The sequence below is a fragment of the Lactuca sativa genome, chromosome 5, assembly GCF_002870075.4.
Source record: "Lactuca sativa cultivar Salinas chromosome 5, Lsat_Salinas_v11, whole genome shotgun sequence".
In the NCBI taxonomy this organism is placed as follows: Eukaryota; Viridiplantae; Streptophyta; class Magnoliopsida; order Asterales; family Asteraceae; genus Lactuca; species Lactuca sativa.
Genome location: NC_056627.2, coordinates 146,047,144 through 146,054,791, shown reverse-complemented (window position 1 = coordinate 146,054,791; position 7,648 = coordinate 146,047,144). Strand labels below are relative to the sequence as shown.

Here is a 7,648-nt window from a genome sequence, read left to right as displayed (position 1 = left end):
TATTAGTTCATTATTTATTAGGTTAGTTTTAACATCATCAAATAAAGGGATATTGTAAGGTCACTCAATTATACAAATTTGTGGATGCAACATATATACACTATAGTTATAGTTAATTATTAATGGAAAGATATTCTAATGGAAGTTCATATGATGAAGATTGAAGAACATCCTCTGGTGTCTGAAAGACCCTAAAGACTCTCTCAACACCAAAGGCATGAAGATACCATCTACCAAAGACTGATCAGTGTGTCCAGATGCTGATGGTTATACACTGATGACACACTGATCAGTTTACACACTGAACAATCATATGATGATGGTACTATTTGTTGAATTTGAACTTGACGTTGATGCTGAAGCTGAACCTGGTCAGCATGTCACCCTGACCCTGACCCTGATGTTGATGCTCTGATCAACATCTGATGTGTTGGTGCTAATATTTGAATATGGTGAAGATCTTATCTAATACATTCCCTATACACCAAATTATTTTATTTGTATATTAGATACAATCCCTTGATTGAAGGGATTCGCTAGAATAGATTAGTATATATTAATGTATTAGGGTAAAACTCTAATTGTGTCTCTGTGACAACTTTGTGTAATTCGTCTTTTTGATATGTTCTCTTGTTTCATACACAAGTGTTACGGTTTGGGACCATTAGACTCACAACGTACGATATCTTGTATACCCCTAGTTATGAAACTGTTAATACACTGACAATATCAATCTTGTCGTTTTCTGACTTTCATCTTCCATCTTTATAGAGCTATCGAATGCAAAAAATTTAATCACATCATGTAATTGTTCCTATATTTTTTTCTTTTTTCTTCATAAAAGAAACTAAAAATAAAACCTTTTTGGGATTTTTCTTATAATGCGGAAAAACAAAAAATAAAATAAAAATATTTTTGGACTTTTCTCTGATTTTTTATGCATGGATCGTAGAAAATAAAATGCAGAAAAGAAAAACGAAAACTTTAACTGAAAATTGTAAAATTTAAAATTTGTAACAAAATACGCAAATTTTGACTACTAACTCCCTCCCTAAGCTTAAAATGAAGCAATATCCTCAATGCATAGAGAGGAATGTACAACTCAATAAAACATATAAAAGCAAAAGTTTGCAGCTTGGAAAGAATGTACATGATATATTTGCATAAAATTCTAACTTATTTGTCCAAGATTACGACAAAAAATCTTCTTTTCAACAATGTAGAAGAACCTCTGATTTCCCCAAGCTTGGATAGAATTGCGACAGACTTTTATGCAAAGAGAAAAAGTAAAAACTTCGCATCAATTTGCCTTGAAAAGCCTCCCCTTTTTAAAGTCGTTAGCTTGGTTGTGTCCCTGGAATATGTTATTCTATGAATGTTAGGGCACTCCAACTCCGTAAACTTTTTCCTAATTCCACCAATGGGACTCTTATCTTGTATCTGACTTTCTTTTTACATAAGAACCATACTAGACTTAGAGCCTTGATGAACACAATCGCCCTACCGACCCTTTTCTTATACTTGTCTAGTATGGTGATCAACTCTTTCTTCTTTGATAGGACGGTGAAGTTGATGATAGGTTGGGTGTCTTCCTTCTCGGGATACATATCCTTTGAAGGGTCTGACAAATTTATTGTTTCTGGATTTTATGGTTGGTCTACCAGTGAAAGAAGTTTCTCATTTATAGTGGGTGGCTCAGCTTCTTTTTCCTCAACCTCTAATGCATCCTATACAACTTCCTTAACATCCTTCTCCACTTCTTCTTCCTCCTCTTCATTGTCTTCAAATTGCAATCTTGGGTCATCAAAAAAATTTCCCATCATTCAAGGTGACAACAAAAACATTATGCATTGAGTCCTCTTTAGTTGCGATGGTAATTCGCCTTGAGTTTCCATTATACTCACAGATTGAGTAAGTTGTGCAATTTGTTGCTCTAAGCTTTTGAGGCTAGCTTTGGTTGTTTCCTGGAAGATTTGGGTAGTAGTGTGAATGCTTTTCACAATGTCTTCTAAGTACATGCTCGACGTTTCAGTTGGTTCAAGAGTTGGAAGATATTGTAACATCCCCCTCTGGCACATATCACAATATTATCCGCTTTGGGCCACTCGGCACGAGGACTTTCCAAAAGGTCACCCATCCCGGTACTACTCCTGCCCGAGCACGCTTAACTGCAGAGTTCTTATGGGATATGCTGCCCTCACGACTTTAAAATGCGTTGTGTTAGGGAAGGTACCCACACCCCTAATAAGGAATGTTTAGTTCTCCCTCCCAGTCGATGTGGGATCAGGTGTAACCCACCTTTACCCTCCATTATAGGTTTCGACGTCCCCGTCGAACACATCGACCCATTCCCTGACTTTGATACCATTTGTAACATCCCTCTCTGGCACATATCACAATATTGTCCGCTTTAGGCCACTCGACACGAGGACTTCCCAGGAGGTCACCCATCCCGGTACTACTCCCGCCCGAACACGCTTAACTATAAAGTTCTTATGGGATATGCTACCCTCACGACTTTAAAACGCGTCGTGTTAGGGAATGTATCCACACCCCTTATAAGGAATGTTTATTATCGGATCCTATTAGAACAGTTGTAACGACCCGATAATTATTTCGTTAACGATGTTGGTTATCCAGCTAGTAAGATAATAGTGGTTGTAAGGTTATTTCAATTCTAAGAATATATAATGAAATAAATTGAATAAAGAGGGTGTTAAATGTCATAAAAGGAAAACTGTCATTTAAATGAGTTAGATTATATAAACCAAATGTTTAATATAAGTGAGGGCTAAAAACAATTCAAACAATAGTAGGTGTAATATGAATAAATGAGCAAATGTAAGGGGTTATTATTGTAACTTGGAATTTATAATCAATTCAAGGATACGATGTACGTTTACTTTTCAATCGCAATAATAAAAAACTAAAAACAAACGTACGTTTCACATATTATAAGTTTGGAGAACCGTTGGATTGACATACTTTTCAAGAACAACGAGGAGATGACGAGAGGGAGAGTTGCATCAGTCGATCGGAGCACAACCTAATCGGCTAGCTTCTCCGGTAATAACCAGCGACGGCTGCAGGATTATTATGTGAATGGTATTGCGTTCATCACGAACGGGATAAGATGCTGCCATGTTGGATTCGCTAGATGCTAAGCCATGTTCATCATAGCTGAAGTGTGCAAGCCAACGTAGATCAGTGAGGTTTGTAACTCGCCGACAAGGTTGATCGGTGAATATCAGCATCGGAGAAATTAACGACTCGGATACAACCCGGTTCTATCGCTTTGTTAATTATTTCAGTTGTTTAAGGATACGTCTTCCCCACGATGATTTCATGGGTCTTAATGGTAAGAAGAAAGAAGATCTAAATATGTTTCGTGGTGTGCGATCCAACGAGAAAACACCATCACTATTGAGATCCTTGTTCCGGGAAGAAGATCAAATTAGGGTGCGTTCTCATATCTTGCAAGGGTTGGTTCACAAAGGGTTTGCCCGTAGGGGATTGGACTTTTGCAGAAAGTGGCAATCGTGTCTTCACTGTTGGAACGGAACAAGAAGAGGGATAACAAGACAAAGAGAGAAACTGGTCGTGGTGTTTTAAGGAAACAAGATCAGAAGGAAGGAGGCTGCGGTTTACTTAAGATGCATGGTAAAGAGAAGAGCAATCAATAAATTTGATGAGGCTGCTACCCTTTTCACCTGTTTTGTGGGGTTACCTGTCGAGTTTCAAGGATGAGTGTAATACATGATGCTTTAGGTAGATCGCTGATCATTGGGGGTTCAAATTAACATCGCGTTTTATGAATGTTTGGGAGGAGTAGTTGCAAGTTGAAATATGCAACAACAGTGGGCCATGCATGTTTTAGAGAAGTATTGGGATTGAGTGTCGCATATAAATATATAATCCAATTCAAGTGAAGGGGTGCTTGACATGCGATTAATGAACACACAACATTCACGTGATATGTTTGAGTTTGGAAGTTTTATGGCTTATGGATGAAAACATGGGTTAAACTAAAACCAATAAAGTTTAAATAAGAAAAAAGTCATTCTACAGTACATGAACATGGAAGATGAGGTACAATTTCATCAATTACATTAATTTTATAGATTCATGGATATATATATATTTAACTAGTAAAAAGTGAGTAGCGAATACTTTGTGGATGGGTTGAATCTATAAATTTATTATATTAACATTTATATTTGATGGACTTAATTAAGCGAGAAAACATGCTTAATTAAAAGGATAAAAAGATATTTATGGTCTAAACGATAAATTTTAATCCTAGTTTTGATACACATTTTACCTATTCTCGGTTAGATAGAAGATGTTAGTAAAAATGTTTTCATATGACATATTTGTTTTTTTATATAATTGGTCGTATATGATGGTTTTGATGCACGAGGGTATCTAGGATCGGACATCTTTTCAATCGATGATATTATGAAGACATAGCTTTGACTAATCAGTCGATATTGAGGTGAGTCGACAATTTTTCTTGACTTTAGTGCATAACCGAAAACCACATCTCATAAGTGAATTGTTGATGCAAATTAGGATTCATGCTATATTTATATATGTTTGTGATAATTGTTGAAAATATGTTGTTTGCATCTTGTGTATGGTTGTGGTATTCATGTTATGTGATAGTTGTAAATTGCATGCGGATATGATGTTTCATGAATTGGTAGTTATATGCTAAAGTGTGGTGACATCTTAATAAACTTCATTATATGATAATTGCTCATTTAAACTGTATGAGTAACATGAATATTTTGGTGTATGCATGCTTTTGCGGGGTGTAATAGTGACATGAGTAAAACCTTGCAGGTTGAAAGAGCTTAAGCTTTATTGGTTAGTTGCACGAACTTTTTAGATGGTCGTGTGACACGTGGTTCATGTGCACCTCGATGTATGGGAACTGGAGTAGCGTTGGCTTTATGGTGTGGTCGGATCAAATATCACGTAGGAATCGGGAGGTATATAAATGGAATTGACACCGTTTGTATTGATCCTAAATGACACCATAAAGTACTTGAACTTTGCAGGTCGGGGTAGCGAATTGGGGTTGGTGTATTCGGGTGGAAGTCATGAGCCACTTAGAACACTAAACTGGCTAAGCACACGAGTAGTGAACGTGGTTATGTTGTTGTGTAGACTGTCCCTAAGGAACCCCAAAGTAGCTAATCGATTGAATTAAAAATTACATATAAAAATAGTGAATTAAATTATACGCAATAATGGATTAAGTTGAGTTGAAAACTATATGATTGAAATAAATTATGTTATAATATTACTTGTTTTTCTTGACTATGCCATTATCATGATTTGCATGGATGACCCATATGGCAATTGTGTGTTTAATTTTTGGTTGTGTACAGCTTGTTGGCTTACAAGGCAGTTGCTGACACTTGTATCTTTTCTCTTTTGTACATTATGATTGGTGCAGGTAGTTTAGAGGATTGGCCTTAATGAGAGGGGTTCTTATGGGTAGTAGATTTATATTAACGATACCACTCCTGGACACGTTTTTTATTATTTACTTTAAAGTACTTTTGTTTACATTTTAAATGGTTTGAAATTATGATTGAAATTTTGAAGTAATGTTGTTGTTTTGAAAATATTTTGAGTTAAAAACTAAGTCTTCCGCTAATGTATTCTGTTAAACAAATGTTTTAAATAGAAAAAAAAATTATGGTGAAAATCACGACGTTACAAGTTGGTATCAGAGTTGGGGCACGAGTTGATATGTTCGACGGGGACGTTGAAACTTACAATGGGGGGTGAAGGTGGGTTGCACCTGATCCCACATCGGTTGGGAAGGAAAACTAAACACTCTTTATAAGGGGTGTTGATACCTTCCCTGTCATAATGTGTTTTAAAGCCGTGAGAGCAGTATATCCCATAAGAACTCTGCAGTTAAGTGTGCTCGGGCGAGAACAATCCAGGGATGGGTGACCCCCTGGGAAGTTTTCGTCGGGAGCCCAAAGCGGACAATACGTGCCGATGGGTGATGATACAAATATGGTTGTTGCAACTGTAGAGTTGGTTGGTATTGGTGATTTCCCTAAGCTTGGTAAGGGTTTTGCTAGTGGTTGGTTCCCTAAACTTGGTTGTTGTCCCACTATTGGTCATGTTGTCCCACTATTGGTCATGTTGTAACAGCCCGGATTTCCAAGTATCTTTTATACTTATGTTTTTGGTGTTTTGTGAGGGGACTCGGCGAGTTGGAGCTCAGACTCGCCGAGTAGGATCGCGGTTCTGGACGCGGGTTCGCGCCTGGACTCGGCGAGTCCAGGGTATGGACTCGGCGAGTCCGCGCTGTTTAATGAAACCCTAATTTCTCGGGTTTGGGACCTATTTAAAAGGCCTTAAGGCTGTCATTTGTGCTCACCAGACCCCTGAGTGAAACCCTAGCGAGTTGAGCGTTTGGAGCAAAGCAAGAAGCCATTATTAACCTTGGAGGTGTTATTTTGCAAGGGAAAGGAAGCAATAGCTAAGGGGGAATCAAGAAGAGCCACTTCCTGAAGATTTGAGGCCAGAACATCACATTTGAGGTACTACCTTCGAGCTATTCTCTGTTATGATGATGTTTATATTGATTTAGGGCGTATTGAGCCCTTTTGGGGCTAGATCTAGTGCTTCCTTGGTCCCTTAAGTGAGTTAGGTTATAGATCTGGACCTTTGGAGGTCCAGAGTGTCCCTTTGCCCAAGCTTTTTGTGAATCCATGGGGTTTTGGATTGGGGTCTTTGTGCTTAAGGTCAAAACACCATTTATGAATCATGGGGTGTGTTATGAGCACCAAGATATGGACTTTATGTAATGAATAAGCTTAGGAAGGACAGATCTATGAGTTGTTGGAGCGGATCTGACCTCAGAAGCAAGTTTGAGTTGATGCATGGCATGGACTCGCCGAGTCTGAAGAACAGACTCGACGAGTAGCATGAAGATTGTCCTTGACCACTCAGTGAGTGGTCCAGCCGAGTTATGAGCTGACTCGGTGAGTCAGGGAGAGTTAGAGAGGGTTGACAGGTGGACTGAGTCGAACTGGAACTCGCCGAGTTGTTCTTGCGACTCGGCGAGTTGAGTCGGGGTGGCCCCACGATTCGAACCAGGTGGAACTCGTCGAGTCAGGGAGTACTCGACGTGTCAAAAGAGAATCCTAGAGGGGACATTTGATGAGCGGTACGCCGCGTTGACTGAGGCTGCAGCCGCTGCAGCTACCGCAGCTGTGGCCGCTGCCAGACCTCAGGGAGGTGACTCGTTGCTGTTCCGGGAGTTCAGCAACACGAAGCCACCTGAGTTTGACGGGACGCAGGATCCGATCGCTGCGATGAGATGGATTGCTGATATCGAGGGATGCTTCTATACTTGTTCATGTCCGGAGCATCTGAGGGTACGGTTCGCCTTGAACCAGCTCCGCCTGGGAGCAAAGGATTGGTGGAAGTTCGTTACGGCGAACTTCACTCTGGCAGAGGTTTCAGCTGTGACGTGGGAGAGGTTTACCACTATGTTCAGAGACGAGTACGTTCCCCCGGTGGAGAGGGAACGGTTGGTTCAGGAGTTCTTGACACTCAAGCAGGGTAATGATTCTGTCACGGTGATCACGCGGAAGTTTCATGAGAGGGTGAT

General features: G+C 39.5%; 1 long non-coding RNA gene across 2 annotated transcripts; it reads left to right on the top strand.

The window, feature by feature from the left end:
- Positions 1-3,498: 3,498 nt before the first annotated feature.
- On the top strand, positions 3,499-5,811 carry LOC122198035 (uncharacterized). Of its 2 annotated transcripts, none has more exons than XR_006191840.1 (3): positions 3,499-4,089; positions 4,846-4,994; positions 5,064-5,811. It is a non-coding gene; the product is annotated as an uncharacterized LOC122198035 (long non-coding RNA). The 2 variants fall into 2 exon arrangements; XR_006191839.1 differs by having other exon boundaries at positions 3,499-4,495.
- Positions 5,812-7,648: the final 1,837 nt, after the last annotated feature.